This window comes from Bactrocera neohumeralis, chromosome 2 (genome assembly GCF_024586455.1).
Source record: "Bactrocera neohumeralis isolate Rockhampton chromosome 2, APGP_CSIRO_Bneo_wtdbg2-racon-allhic-juicebox.fasta_v2, whole genome shotgun sequence".
Lineage (NCBI taxonomy): Eukaryota > Metazoa > Arthropoda > Insecta > Diptera > Tephritidae > Bactrocera > Bactrocera neohumeralis.
The window spans coordinates 76,520,728-76,534,543 of NC_065919.1; the positions used below are offsets into that span (position 1 = coordinate 76,520,728).

General features: G+C 37.9%; 1 protein-coding gene across 17 annotated transcripts in view; it reads left to right on the plus strand.

Annotated features, from left to right (window-relative positions):
• Positions 1 to 13,816, plus strand: part of LOC126755256 (heterogeneous nuclear ribonucleoprotein R) — a 148,503-nt gene that overhangs the window by 78,236 nt on the left and 56,451 nt on the right. Inside the window, exon 1 of one of the 17 annotated variants that reach the window (XM_050467739.1) lies at positions 2,263 to 2,823. The exons of the other annotated variants lie outside the window; for them this stretch is intronic. The gene's annotated coding sequence lies outside the window, so the exon portion shown is untranslated. Of the gene's footprint in view, positions 1 to 2,262; positions 2,824 to 13,816 lie in introns of those variants that run through there. 17 annotated transcript variants of the gene reach the window in all.

The window sequence follows — 13,816 nt, forward strand, 5'->3', positions numbered from 1 at the left end:
AAGTTACTAGTAGAGGTTAGTTATTCTTGACGTAGTAGATATAATTCAACCTTGCTATTCAAAACGATCCTGATTTGTGTAAAAAAAAACGAATATTGTACATATAAATAGACAAAAAAGTTGAAGTGTTGTGTTGGGTTCTTCGTAACATACAAAAATCTTCCAAAGATGGGTACAAGATTTTTAAAAACGTTTTAGAGTCTAATGAGATGGTATATAGTGAGTTTTTTTTATAGCAGGAGGAAGCATCGAAATCCGCTAAACCTAACCTACACCTATCTCATGCCTCTCCCATGGGATCACTGGAAATACATATATAGTGAGGTACTTCATGGGAATATATAAAGAGGTTGAGCTCAGCTAATGGTATAACAACATCATTTCCAACAACAAAAAAGTATTTAGCAACCTTATATATAAGCGGAGCTTTTTCAACAAACTTAACCTCAAATTTCCAAGAAGTTAATATTCACTTGGTTTTGAATGCAAAAATTGTTTGAGCAAAAAATTTCATTCTTGATAATAGTATATTTTTTTTCTATCTTCAAAACAAAAATTTTAGAACACTGAGTTTAGAGCATTACGGTTTAATTAAAGCTCATTAGCATAATGCCGCCCACAGCAAGCCAAAACAAACAAATTCGATTAAAGCTTATACACATAATACTTAAATATATATGTACACACATACATATATATATGTACATACATATATATGTGAGCATTGCACAAACATACGCTAAAATATTATATATGCACTTCAACTGTGTGCAGATTCCCTAAGTTAAGGTAAAAATCATCTGTACATACATACATATATGCCTGCATATACATACATATGTTTGTTTGACTGTGTCTACTCGCGATAGCTGCAGTAAATTTTGCAACTACCTTCACTTTCCGCTGGCTTTTAAGTTCTGATATAAATATATATATATATATACATACATACATTTATACATACATATATACATAAACATACATTTTATTTAGATACACACAAACACTCATATACATACATATGCACTGTATATGTATGTTGGCAAAATTTCAACGCTCCTTATATTTTCTTGCGCTGTGTTGCGCTTCTCTGACATTCGTCCAAAATGTCAAATATTTCTTCGCAAGTCTTTTTGCACTGCATGTTTCTTTATACGGTTCTTCGCTACTTTCGTTCGTCTCGCGATATTTGCAATTTCGGTCCTCAGCCGCCCAACATTCGCAAAGCAGAAATCGCAAAGCAATTTTTCGTTCGTTTGCTGATTTACACATATTCGCTTGATTGAGAGCCGATGATCGTGCGAGCGACAAACTTTTTATTATTTGCCTTGTTTGTTGCTTTTGCTTTGCACAGTCTTTGTGTTATCTTTTTATACTTGAGCGCTAGCTCAGTTGCCACCCATACACACATGCGCGTACACAGATACACAGCACCCCTGTGCGCCCCGCCGCCGTCTCCAATTGTCCAGACACTGGAGCTGTCGCTGGCCGCGGCTGCTGCGCTGTAAGCTCTAGCGCAAGCGGAAGTTGTATTAGTGAGCGCGCCACGCTCACAAAGTTTTGCTCATTTACTCGCATACATATGCACAGGCATGTCTCATTTGCGAATTTTTGTATTTTCGCACTCCGCTTTGCTTTGCGAATTCTGCGCTACCCTGACCAACGCACTGTACTCAATTGTCGCTATACGTGTACATATTCCGGTAACTTTGCGTATGTGTGCGCGTGTGTATTTGCGCGCTGTACATGAATATGTGCAAAAGCCAGTCAAGAGAGCGCATCTTATGTGTGCAAGTGGGGTTGCGCCTTAAAGACTTTGCCATTTGCAAAATATCTGCCGCTTATCGTTGCGCGCAACACATACAAACGCGCGCGTCGCGGGAGAGCGTGCGCTCCCCTTCATTGCAGCAATGGCATAGCATTTGTGCATTGCATTTGTATGCGTAGAATGCATTTAGGCGCGCTCACGAATGCAGCGCTTTTACTTCCCTTTTTGCAACTTGCCGCCTTAGCGACGCTCTCTTGTCGCTCATGTTGCAGCGAGCGCATATCGCCTTAGCTTTTGCACTGCCGCCGTTGTACGCTCCTGCTTGTATAGTTAGTGTTTGATATATGATGGATGCTATGTGTGTGTGTGTGCGCGTGCGGCGCTCACCCATTTTCACTGTGTTGGCATGCTGAGCGCGCTTTGGCGCGACCAGGCAATCTGCCGCCGTCGCCGCAGCCAGCCAATGCGAACGCCACAAGACCAAGACCAGACCGTCTCCGACTGTGAATACGCTGTGCTGTGCTCCGCTGTGACTGTGCTGTGCTGAGTGCGAGCAGACGGTATTTCGCGACAGTTTCCATAATCAACAATAAGCAAATTTTAATTAAAAAACAAAAAAAATTATACACTCATCAAATAAATAAAAAAAAAGTAAATGCCTAGGAAAAAATAATTAAGTTACAACGGTTTACAAAATATTTAAACAATTTTTATATAATTTTCGTTATGTTTTGTATACAATTTTGTTACGCCTAAGAATAATTTCGTGATCTCAATCAAAAGGAAAAGTGTACGCGCTCCTCCGACAGTTGTGTGCACTCGTTATACGGTTTTTTATTAAATTTATAAGCGCGCGCGCAGCAAGTGAATAATAAAATAGCGACATATATATATAATATATACATATATGTATGTGCATACCGCCGGTATACATATAATAAAAATATCTCAACAGTAATTCTAAGGCAAAATAGCATAGAAGTTGATAGAGTTGGAAGGAAGCTCGAAGCAATTGCAGTTCAAAAGTGACAAAATTCCAAATATAAATTCAAAAGGTAATTAAAAATATTGTGGCTGGGTTGAATTTTTCTCAATTTGCAAATTTGCATTGTGGCTGCGTGCAGCGAGAAGCGAAAAAATTTTATTTTAACTTTGTGTCTGCTTGCGCATGTGTTTGTGTCGTCGTATCTGTGTCGGCGTGTGTGAGTGTGTGTGTGCGGTGTTGAAAAAATATTTGCCAAAGCACAAGCGAAAGTGCCAATGAAACGGAATGCAGAAAATATTGAACAATGAAATGAGTTAGCGATTAAAAATAAAGTGAACAGATGAAAGTAAAATAAAATAAAATACAATAAAATAAAACGTCAGCCAAAGTGTCGTAAAAAAGTGTGTGACGAGTTGTAGAAACTGAAGAAACAATATGATTAAGCGCATAACGGCACATAAAGCGCTCTTAGAAATGTTTGTGACCAAGAAAATAAACAAAGAAATTAAAAAATAGTTTTTATACAATATTTAACAACCAAATATCGTGCTACTAACAGTGAGCTTGAGCGCCTGAAAATCTAAATGAAAATTTTTAATATTCCACAAAATATTTTTTGCAATATTCATAAAACTCCGGCCAAGCACATATAAAGCAATTTAGACGCACACATACATATATTAAGCATACGGCGGCAACTAAGCGTGTCTGTGTGCGTGTGTATTTGTGTGTCTGCGTTCCGCCTGCGCAGCGCGCCCGCCCCCACATTACCCCGGCGACGCCATTAGCCAAAGAGCACACGTACATACTTACACATATACACACACATATGTATAAAATACTTCTTTAGAAGTGCATTTGTGACTGTGTGCCGCTCATACACATGCACTTGCCGTACGGCGACTCCACACAGCAGCTACTATACCTACATTTCCATTTCCACTTCGACTTTTGCCATTCGCGTTGCTGTTGTAGAATGCGCCAAAGCGCTGCGTCTTTGCCGCGCACTATTCGCGCCCCAGCACCTCCTCCGCTGCTCTTCGGCTGCTGCTCGGCGTGCATGTGCAAGTGTATTTATATGTATATATATATACATATGCATGTACATATGTATGCATAGTATGTGCTCTCTGCACCTGTGTGCGTACAATTGAAAGTGCAAACATGAGATATTAAAATTCAAACGTATGTATGTATGTATAGAAAAGCAGTAATTCAACTGCTGCAACCTGACAACCGGCCAACCAGTCGACCAGCCGTCCGTCCGACAACCGCTTTTTGCCTGCTACTCACCTCCTCGCCAGCACTGCCGCACTCACCTTCACCTTGCCAGCTAGCTAGCTTGCTGGCTGTCTAGTTGGCTTGCTTTGTTAGCTGTCCGTCAGTGCGCCGTTCATTGTCGTCGTCGTCGCCATCATCATCATCATCATCATCATCGTCCCCATCGTATTTGTTTCGTTCCATTTCGTTTCGTCTCGTTCACTTCGGTGCAACCCCAAAAACGCCAACGAAAATCCAGTCAAACGCGTACATTTTACTTGAAATTCATGCGATTGCGTGTGTGTGTGTGAATGTACAAGTGTGCGTGTGTGTGCGTTTATATATGGGACTGCAGTTGGTAGTGTGCGTTTGTTACAGTGGTGCTAAATGCGCAAAAAGTGCATCTAAAATTATGAATTGCACATTACAAGTGATTAATGAGTGTCTTAGGTGAAAATGAGAGCGAAAAATTTATGAAATGTGAAATTAAGCAGCGAAATAAAAATAGCATACAAACGGCGAAACGAGGGCATATGAGTTTGCATAAATAATAGTGCGTTTTTTTTTATTTAATTTAGCAATAAAAATGCCAAACTATGTTAATTAAATTTTTATAAATTTCTTGCCAAATATTTTTACATTCCTTTTAGTTGGTATAAATATGGAAAATATCATGGGCAAGAGAAGAGTATGAAATCTGTTACTAAGGGGAAAAGTGAAGATTAGAGTTTTAGTAGTCTTTAAATAAGATAGTTACTGTTGTTGTTGTTATAACGGTTATCTAGTCCCCATTAGGATGGTAAGGCTCAGATAAGTTGTCATCGAGGTCATCCAGGGGTGTCAGAAGTGCACGGTTAGCAGGGCATGCAAAGAGGTGGTTAGTGTAATAATTTCTCGTGTTTACCGGTCTCTATTACTTAGCGTGTTGTCTGGGGTTATGATTTGAGTTCAATCATTATTCGAGAATTTTTGTTTCATGCTAAATTTCGTGAAGATATTTGATTAAATAAAACAGTTTTCCATACAAGTACTCGATCTTGATCGGTCAATTTGTATGGCTATAGTGGTCCGATCTGAACAATTTGTTCGGGGATTTTACCGCTGCCATGCGCAATAGTTTGCCCAAATTTCGTGAAGATATTTTTTGTCAAATAAAAACTTTTTTCTATACAAGAACTTGCTACTATACTATACTATATTGGGTAGTCGAAAAAGTCTTTTCGTATTTTGCCAATAGATGTCGTTGCAGTCGTATATCTCTAGTGCTACCAAACACATTATGTTACACTATATAGTGTTGGAAAGGTGAGATTTTAAGCTTCATTTAAGCAAAAAAGGGAAGAATGCCAAGCAACCCACGAAACACCTTTTTGTGAAGTTTACGGAGACGACCTGTATCAGATCATGTACCATAACAATGGTTTGCTCGCTTCTGTTCTGGAAATTTAGAATTTTCGATTTACACTGATGAAAGTTTTACGCAGATGGTATAATGTCTCTAGCGGAAAAATGGCAAAAAGTGGCCTAAAAAAATTAGTTGAAGTTTGTTCAGAAATACGAAAAGACTTTTTCGACTACGCAATATGTAACTATGTAAATCGACTCAGCTAGTCAAGCAACCTTCTGGCTGTTTAAACGCTTATTATATCTAGAGATTGGGATGTTTTCTTTCTACAAAACTTTTAAAAACAACTTAATCTTAACAAATAGTAAATGGAAAAAAATTAATTCTAATAATTAATAAATCTTTCTTTGAATTTATAATTTTCCAACTTCGTTATTCTTCATAAAATAGAAAATCAGAGAAAAGTGTTTTTTATTTATTTTCTTAAAAGATTTCTCTCTTGTTTGCACTAAACCCACAAGTTGGCTACTTTACTCGCTAAAAAATCGGCATGTGCTCGCACGCAAATCGTCGCAATGTGCCGGCTACTCGTTGTTGTGTGGACGCTTTTCATTTGGCATACCAAACGTCGACTTTCATCACCCGCTCCTTCTGCTGCAGCGCAAATTCTTTATTTTTATTTTCATATGATTTGTTATACTTTTTGTTTTATATCGTTTTTGATTTGTTATAAAGTCTGCTCACTCGTTCGTTCATCGCTTATGCGCTCGTTGCTTATGCTAGCTCACTTTGTGCATAAAATAAAATGGATAATTTGCTGCTGCTTACAAAGAGGGATTGTATTAGCTGTTTCTGTTGCTTTCGCTTGTTGTTGCTTTGTTTCTGTGTTGCCGTCGACGCATAGAAAGGTTTGCCAACAGTTGCATTACAGCACCAACAACATGCTCGCCATTGTCGTCAGCAGTCGACTGTCACTGTATGTGTGTGACAAGCATAAAATTTACCCAGCTGCAGTAAGTTCGAGTAAAGTAGATATCGCATATCGGAGCGCTTACTTTCCTTTTATGTAATTGCAGTGGGAGAATAGCCGATAAACGGGCGATCAAGGTGAAAAGCATGCAGCAAAAAACAACGAGACCACCTGAGCAGCAAGCTCTATTTAAAGTTTATTAACGGGCTACTATTAAGTAACAAAGACTTAATTTGGAATTGGCTAAAATAACGGGATTCTATTGTTTGATTTTTGGCAAAACATATACATTATATACATATTATACATATATACTACATATGCGTTTGTATATGAACACTGCAATGAACCGCAATCAAGTATTTCTCGAAATAGAAAGCAAATTCTATAATCAAACCGTGGCAAATATATTTGAGAATACGAGCATTAGCTCACAAATGCTCAACGCCCACAGACGCGACATGCAATTGTATGCGCACATCAATGGTATACATATATGTATGTATGTATGTATTTATGTACATACCCACAAATATATACAGTTGAGTTTCCCGAGCTTCCCTAACTCGAATCATCATAATCCACAAACAAACATCGAGTTAGAGAGACTTCGAGTTATGGCAGAAAATTTGTATGAATTTTGACTTCTATTGCCAATTCAAGAGTTCGAATGGAGAACTTCGAGTCATACAAGTTCGAGTTATGGAAGTTCAACTGTATATACTTGCTATATATAGACATGCTGATTATTATTGGGACATCACAAGCTCCAAGCTGGCAGTTGATCTAACGGCTGACTAAAATTTGAGCACACAAACATATACATATGTATATATGTACAATTGCCCACTGATATTTCATGCATATGTGCAGCAAAGTAGCCTGCAAACAAACCTAAGCGCTGATATAAAATCTCATAAAAACCGAAGCAATGTTTGCTCCGCTATACGAGTATATGCACATGCCTTCTTACATATTTACAGGCGCACTATCTATTTATGTGCCTACTTATAAGTTATTCCCGTACCGTATCTTCGGCAAATAAGTAGATTCGCGAAAAGTTTGCATTGGCTGGCAGTCTTGTTGGCGCAGTGTCTTTTTGTCCGGCCGGCGAGCAAGCAGAGTACGTGCATGCAAACATACATACACTTATACATATTAACATGCAAACACACATACAGTTGCAACGAGCAAATGGCCCCAAAATGCGCTTGTTTGCCTTTCGAGTAGCTTTACTCGCAAAGACTGCTGCGTTTGTTTGCATACATACATATATTTTTGTATGTTTCTTATTATTGTTGTTGCTTTCTTATTCTGTTTTTAGCCGCTGTTTGCATTGCGACTGCAATTCACGTCACAATCGCATTAACGCGCCGTGGGGAGCACCATTTTGTCCACCATTTTGTTCTTGTATTCGCCTTGTTGCTTTTGCTGTTGTCGTTGCCGTTGCCGTCGTTGTTGTCGCTGTCGGCTTCGGCCGGCGCAGCAGCGCGCCGCACTCGTTGCAGTCACAGTCTCAACTGTAGTCACAGCGTTGTTTTTGTTGCTGTTGTTTTGCTAAATGTCTTCGATAAAATTTAGTCATTGTTGTTGTTTTTTGCTTTTTTCCCGTTTCTTACTTTGTTCGCATGTTTCACTAAACTGTGTACGAGTATTTAATGAAATTCGCCAAGGCAAAAAGGTAGCCAAGAGGCATAAGAAACAAACACGCACACACAAATACATATCTGTATACGTATGTATGTACATGCATAAGCACACAAACAAACACGGTGTGCCAGACATCCACCAACAAAGCAACCAAGCAGTCAACCAGCCAAACAACCAACTAAACGGCGAAGTAAACGATCGTCTGACCCTCTGCCAGACTAATCGACTAAAATTACTTACACACATACACACATGCATACATAAATACTTATGATATAGAACATATGTGTGTATGTACACAAAAGTATTTGCCTTTATTTTGTATAGGCCTTGCTTTAAGAACTCCAGTTTGACTTGCACATTGCAAAAGTGAAAAAAAGAACACAAAACTTTGGTTTGTTCAAAAGTTAGGCAGGAAGCCAAGCATAAGAGGTTTGCTACGTGCACATGTGCTTTGAAGAATTTTTATTTATTTTTAGTTTCTTCGCGTTCTTAGTAAAGATTCACACCAGTTTTGAGATATAGGGTTGCTTTTTTATTTAATATTTAATTTTTTTATATGAACCTAAGGCTTGTCACCAGATTCCGGATAGCAAAATATGGTTTTATACTCTGTCAGTGACATACGTACCTTAGCTTTTTTGTAATCTATAGTGGGGTTCATAAGTTAACGGTTGAAAACAGTGTCACTAAGTATCGAGCAAGACGATCCAATTCACATTCTGTCTTTCCCAAGATATATATGAATGACTCTCTGTTGTTAGAAAGTGATCAAATCAAGTATTTTACTGTTGGACGGTACTGAAAAAAAAAATTAAATTTGTCTTGTGTATGTTATTGATACTGTGTTTTAGTGACTGATAATCATAAAAGATTTATTATATATCCAAAATTGTCCTCTAATATATAAAATATATACATAATATACAGTGTATACTTCTGGGCAAAAAACAGTAAGACTTTGTTTATAATTTTAACATTCTTAACTTATTCTTCAAAATCTATGTTGTTACCCCCCCCCCCCAAAATAATCCCCCTTAGCCACAATACACTTTTCTTTCAATCCTCGAAACAGTTGTTAAAGTCAATTTAAAGCCTTCTTCCTTCCTTAATGTCTTCAATTGACTCGAGATGGTTTCCTCGAAGCGTTAGTTGGAGTTTGCTAAATAGCCCGAAGTCATACAGAGCTAAATGAGACAAATATAGTAGAAAAAAATATTTCGACGAATAGATTTGAGCGCGAAATTTAAATTTTTTGCCCACAGTAAAAGTCTTACAGTTTATTTTGCCTGTAAACTATACTAGTCCACTGTTGCGTTGAGCCTGTGACGCTCAAAATTCAACAGTTTAGAACAAGAATTTCTTCTAACAGCAGCACTTCGTCAAGCGTTGTGAAACCTTCATATCTGTGGAGAAGTTTCCCAGAAAAAAATAATTTATTCACTTTGTGATTTCGTGCGATTTGTTGGATCGAGCACTTCTTTGGCGTCTAATGTAATACTATTTGTACAGAGAAGGTATTATATAATCATCATATACATTTAAACATCGTAATTTAGTTACATTGTCATGACAAAAACGACATTTTCGACTTTTTTGTGAATGAAATAAGTCATAATCTATGGAAATTTCCTCAATATTGTTCTAAAAATGAACTGCTCAGAATCAAACGATGTAAGAAAATCGCAAAATTTGAAAAATATTTGTAAATTATGTGTGCTTTAGTTGCCAAAATAAACAGGTAAACAAAAACTTGTACTTACACAGTAAAATGCATAGTTTATGACATATGTTATGACATATTTACGACAAATAACATACATATTCCATATATACATATGTATATAATTTGAATGGAAATTGTGCCAAATTTTTTTTTAAAGAACATAAACAAGCCGTGTATATGGCCTTTGCGTTCATTTCAGCCTTACGACAATTGACAGTTGTGACAGTTGAAGAAATGACAACATAAAAGGAAGATTGGCAAAGTTCTTAGAGCAAATAAACAATCATTAGAATAAAAGTAGCATTACAAAAAAGATTTACAACAATTCTAAACAAAAATTGTGCAGATTTTGTCTGTAAAATCACAAAAAAATTAAGTTATTTGATGTTCAACGGAGGCCCTTCTTAATGCATTGCAATTTGATTTGGAGTGACAGCTTACTGAAACGCAGTTAAAATTCATTATTACTTTTTATTGTTGATAAAAGAATGCAGCATAGAGTTGGTACGTCCAGTGCATTCGCTCAAATTTTATCCGATTAAGCGCTAGCTAGGAACTCCTCCGCTTTTTCTGTAGCTGCGCGCACATTATCGCCGCTTTCTGATGCATTTTACATGCAATATAAAAATAATATGTTATTTATACATGTATGTATGTACATAGTGTAATTTTTATTACTTCTTTTCGCCATTGCGCTTATCAAGCGGCATGCACGTGTGCCGGTTTTGATTGCAGTTTGGTTGGGGGCAATCTTTGCACTTCCATTAAATGTCTGCACGATTTGTAATCGGCCATTGTGATGACTCCGCAACGTCTGGAATATTCTTGCTTCTTGTTCAAGGCGTTCTTTTTAAAAATAAATATACAACTACAGACACAGTGCTTTATTCATGCCTACTTGCAGGGCATCTGAGGCCTGGCAAAGCCAAGAACCGTGTCAAATTGACATAAAATTGAAATGATAATGCAAATAATTGCTTATAATTTTTTTTCGTAGTATTTTAATAAAAGGCGCTATGCTGCTTTTTAAGTGTTTGCTTGTGTGTATATATAATATAATTATATCTCTCCGAAAAAGAAACACCTAACAACTTTTTTTAGCAACGCAAATATCTTATCTAAAATTTGTGAAGAAAAAAGCTAAGGCGGCTTTGCCACAGATATGTATGTCCCAGATAATCATTAATTATATATAGTGTAAGCATTAAAACTGCATATCCACACTTCTCCCCATACATAAATATGTATGTATATGCACTCGTACATAAGTGCTCATTTAAGAGCAGCACTGAAGACACATACACATGTACATATGTAAATATGTATTCACGCCCCATTAGTCGCTATATTGACAACAGCGAATGTGAAGAACAGCGCGAATTTAAGCAAAAAAGTAAAAGAAAACAAAAATGCAAAAAAAATTAAAAAAATAAAGACAAAAAAATACAGAAAAAAATTAAAAAACACAAAAAAGAACCCAAAAAATAGATTACGAATCGCGCGCGCTGCCAAAAGCACAATCAACGCCCTTTGTGTTGGCGACCAACAATTGCGGCATGCACGCTGCATGTCGCCTCCGCCTTCCGACGGCAGCAGCCTCCCAAAGTCACGCTTTGCTGCATTTGCACGCTGCTTCACTTTGCCCATTTTGCCTTTACCATACATTATTATTTAGCTTTATTTCGCAGTTGTTGTTGTTGTTGCCTTCTTTGGCGCTGCGCGTGCTTGCGTTTGCCTTTTCGGTTTTCCGTGGGCTTTCGTCTGTCTTTGTGGTCGCTCCAATCTGCAGCGCGCTCGCCATTCCACTGCTGCCGCTTGGCAAATTGTCGTTGCTGCTGCCGCCGGTGTCGCTTCACTTGCCGCCCAACTACGCGCAGCGGCAGCACATTGCCGCCATTATGGCACGACGTCGCCGCTTTGTGGCTCCCCATTTCGCGCTTCACGGTGTTTGTGGTTGTCAGTTGCCATGTGCATCTATATGTGTGTGTATTTGTATTTTCGTGCAGCTTGCATTGCAGCGCGTATTACTGCTGCTTTCACGTTCTGCTTTAATAATTTTAAAATTCACAAAGAGCTTTCGTCGTCGTTGCCGGTGCCGTCATCTTAGCCGGCCTGACTGTACAGCGAGCGAGAGCAAGGCACGATTTGGCTCTCAACTCCAGCGCCGGCAGCAATTTTTCATTTACCGACGCTTGCGCATGCATACTGCAGCGCCCACTCACACACACAGACACAGACTTTATAATTTTGTATGTGTGTATGATTGTGTGGTTACAGTGTTGTTTTAACAGCATTGCCAGCACAACTGCCGGCGCTTTTTGGCGGTTCGCCATTTTTCTACACTTGCAATTGCGCCGGAAGGCGGTTGCTTGATTATATGCACTTGCATATGTATGTATGTATATACATACATATTCATATATTTAGTGGGAATGAGCAGACCACTCAACGTCTTGTTCCGCTAAAGCATGTTTTTGGCCATGTAAAGTGGAAAATTCACGTGTAGTGCATTTTTATGCTAGAATGTAGGTATGTTTGTATATACACTGATTAAGTTTCAGTTGGCCTTCAAAGTATTTAAGCCACCTGACCGAGGAAAATTTGTAAGAAACTGGATTGCTCTCTCTAAAACTGTACTTCTGCATGTTCCCAGCAAACTTTTTTTTATTTATTATTGTTCGAAGCAAAGACGCGCTGGAGAGACCCAAAGTGGCAGGAATCAGTATTCGGAAAGGTCTTAAGACATGTTTTTTGGTCTTTACGAATATACTCGCTCATTAAATTCCTAAACTTTCATATTTTCGAAAAATTTCTGGAAAATTTTCAAACACTAAAATGTAGAAGAAAATAATGGACGCCACATATTTTAGTAATGAAAATTAAAAAAGTAGTTATTGTTGTTGTAGCGGCAGAAAACATTCCTGAAATAATTTTGAAGTATGCTGCCGAGCTCACAGTCCTTGAATGGAAAAAAATCCCTTTATTCCGATTATGTAGACCCTACTCGTCGTCGTAATCCCTCAGAAAAATCTGACGAAAACGGAAATATGTATTTCGAAATGTTTTAAATAAAAAAAATTCTTCTTCTGATGTGTTCCAAAGGTTCTTCCTGTTTGATGATTTGTTCGAATTTGTGGAATTTTTTCAAATAACCGAAAAAATCGTAGAATATTAAAGTGATCCCTTAGAGTTAACAAAAATTTCAGACTTTGTTTTTGTTTTGTTTGGTTATAGATTTAATTTTCTTACTTAATATATTTGATTTGAAATACTAGAAAAAATGTCGAGGCACCACTTTAAGTGAGCTTAAATTCAATTAGATTTATTACAACATTTTTGCTTGTGATTTCTGCGCTGTCACGTGCTGTTATTACAGCTTGCAAACATGCATATCTACAATTAAACTAGTCCATGGCTTTCATTGAAATCTCCATGGCACATATACATATTTCACTCAATTCGCTAGTCAAGCCTGCATTAAAATGCCAAATTTTTTCTCCATTTTGCCATTGGTACCTCGAAAAATGCAAAAGAAATTATTTTCCTGGACAGCTATCCATGGCAATCAATATCAAGCAGTGTAGTCCTTCCGAATTGCAATCTTTGCACATATTTATGCCAGAAATTGTGTAAAGTGCACATGCAGACACACATTCTTTGCTGCACTTGTACTCTGTTAAGACTGGTAAGTCAGACAGACAGCCTCTGCATTGCGCACTGTGCACATACAGCTCCATCAACATGAGTCCTGACGGCATTTCATTCTATGTCATTTTGTTTTTGCACACATTTCCTTTTCGATTGTCATGGCTCTTCGCCAATTTCGCAATGCAGCAAATTGTCAAAAGAATGCAGAGGATACGAAAAGCAAATACATTATTTACAAGACTAAAGTGCGCACACGACACGTGTTTGACCCGCTTACAGTGGACACACGCCGCCAGTGAGCCGCTACTCTCTTGTGCTCAACGGTCCGTTTGTCTATAGAGACAAGGCGCTGCGGTGCGGTGGCACACTGCAACCGACACGCTTCCACGGCTGTTGTAAGAGAAATTTTAATTATTTATTGTGACTTTTTTTATGTATAATAACTTTTAAATCTTTGTTTTGAA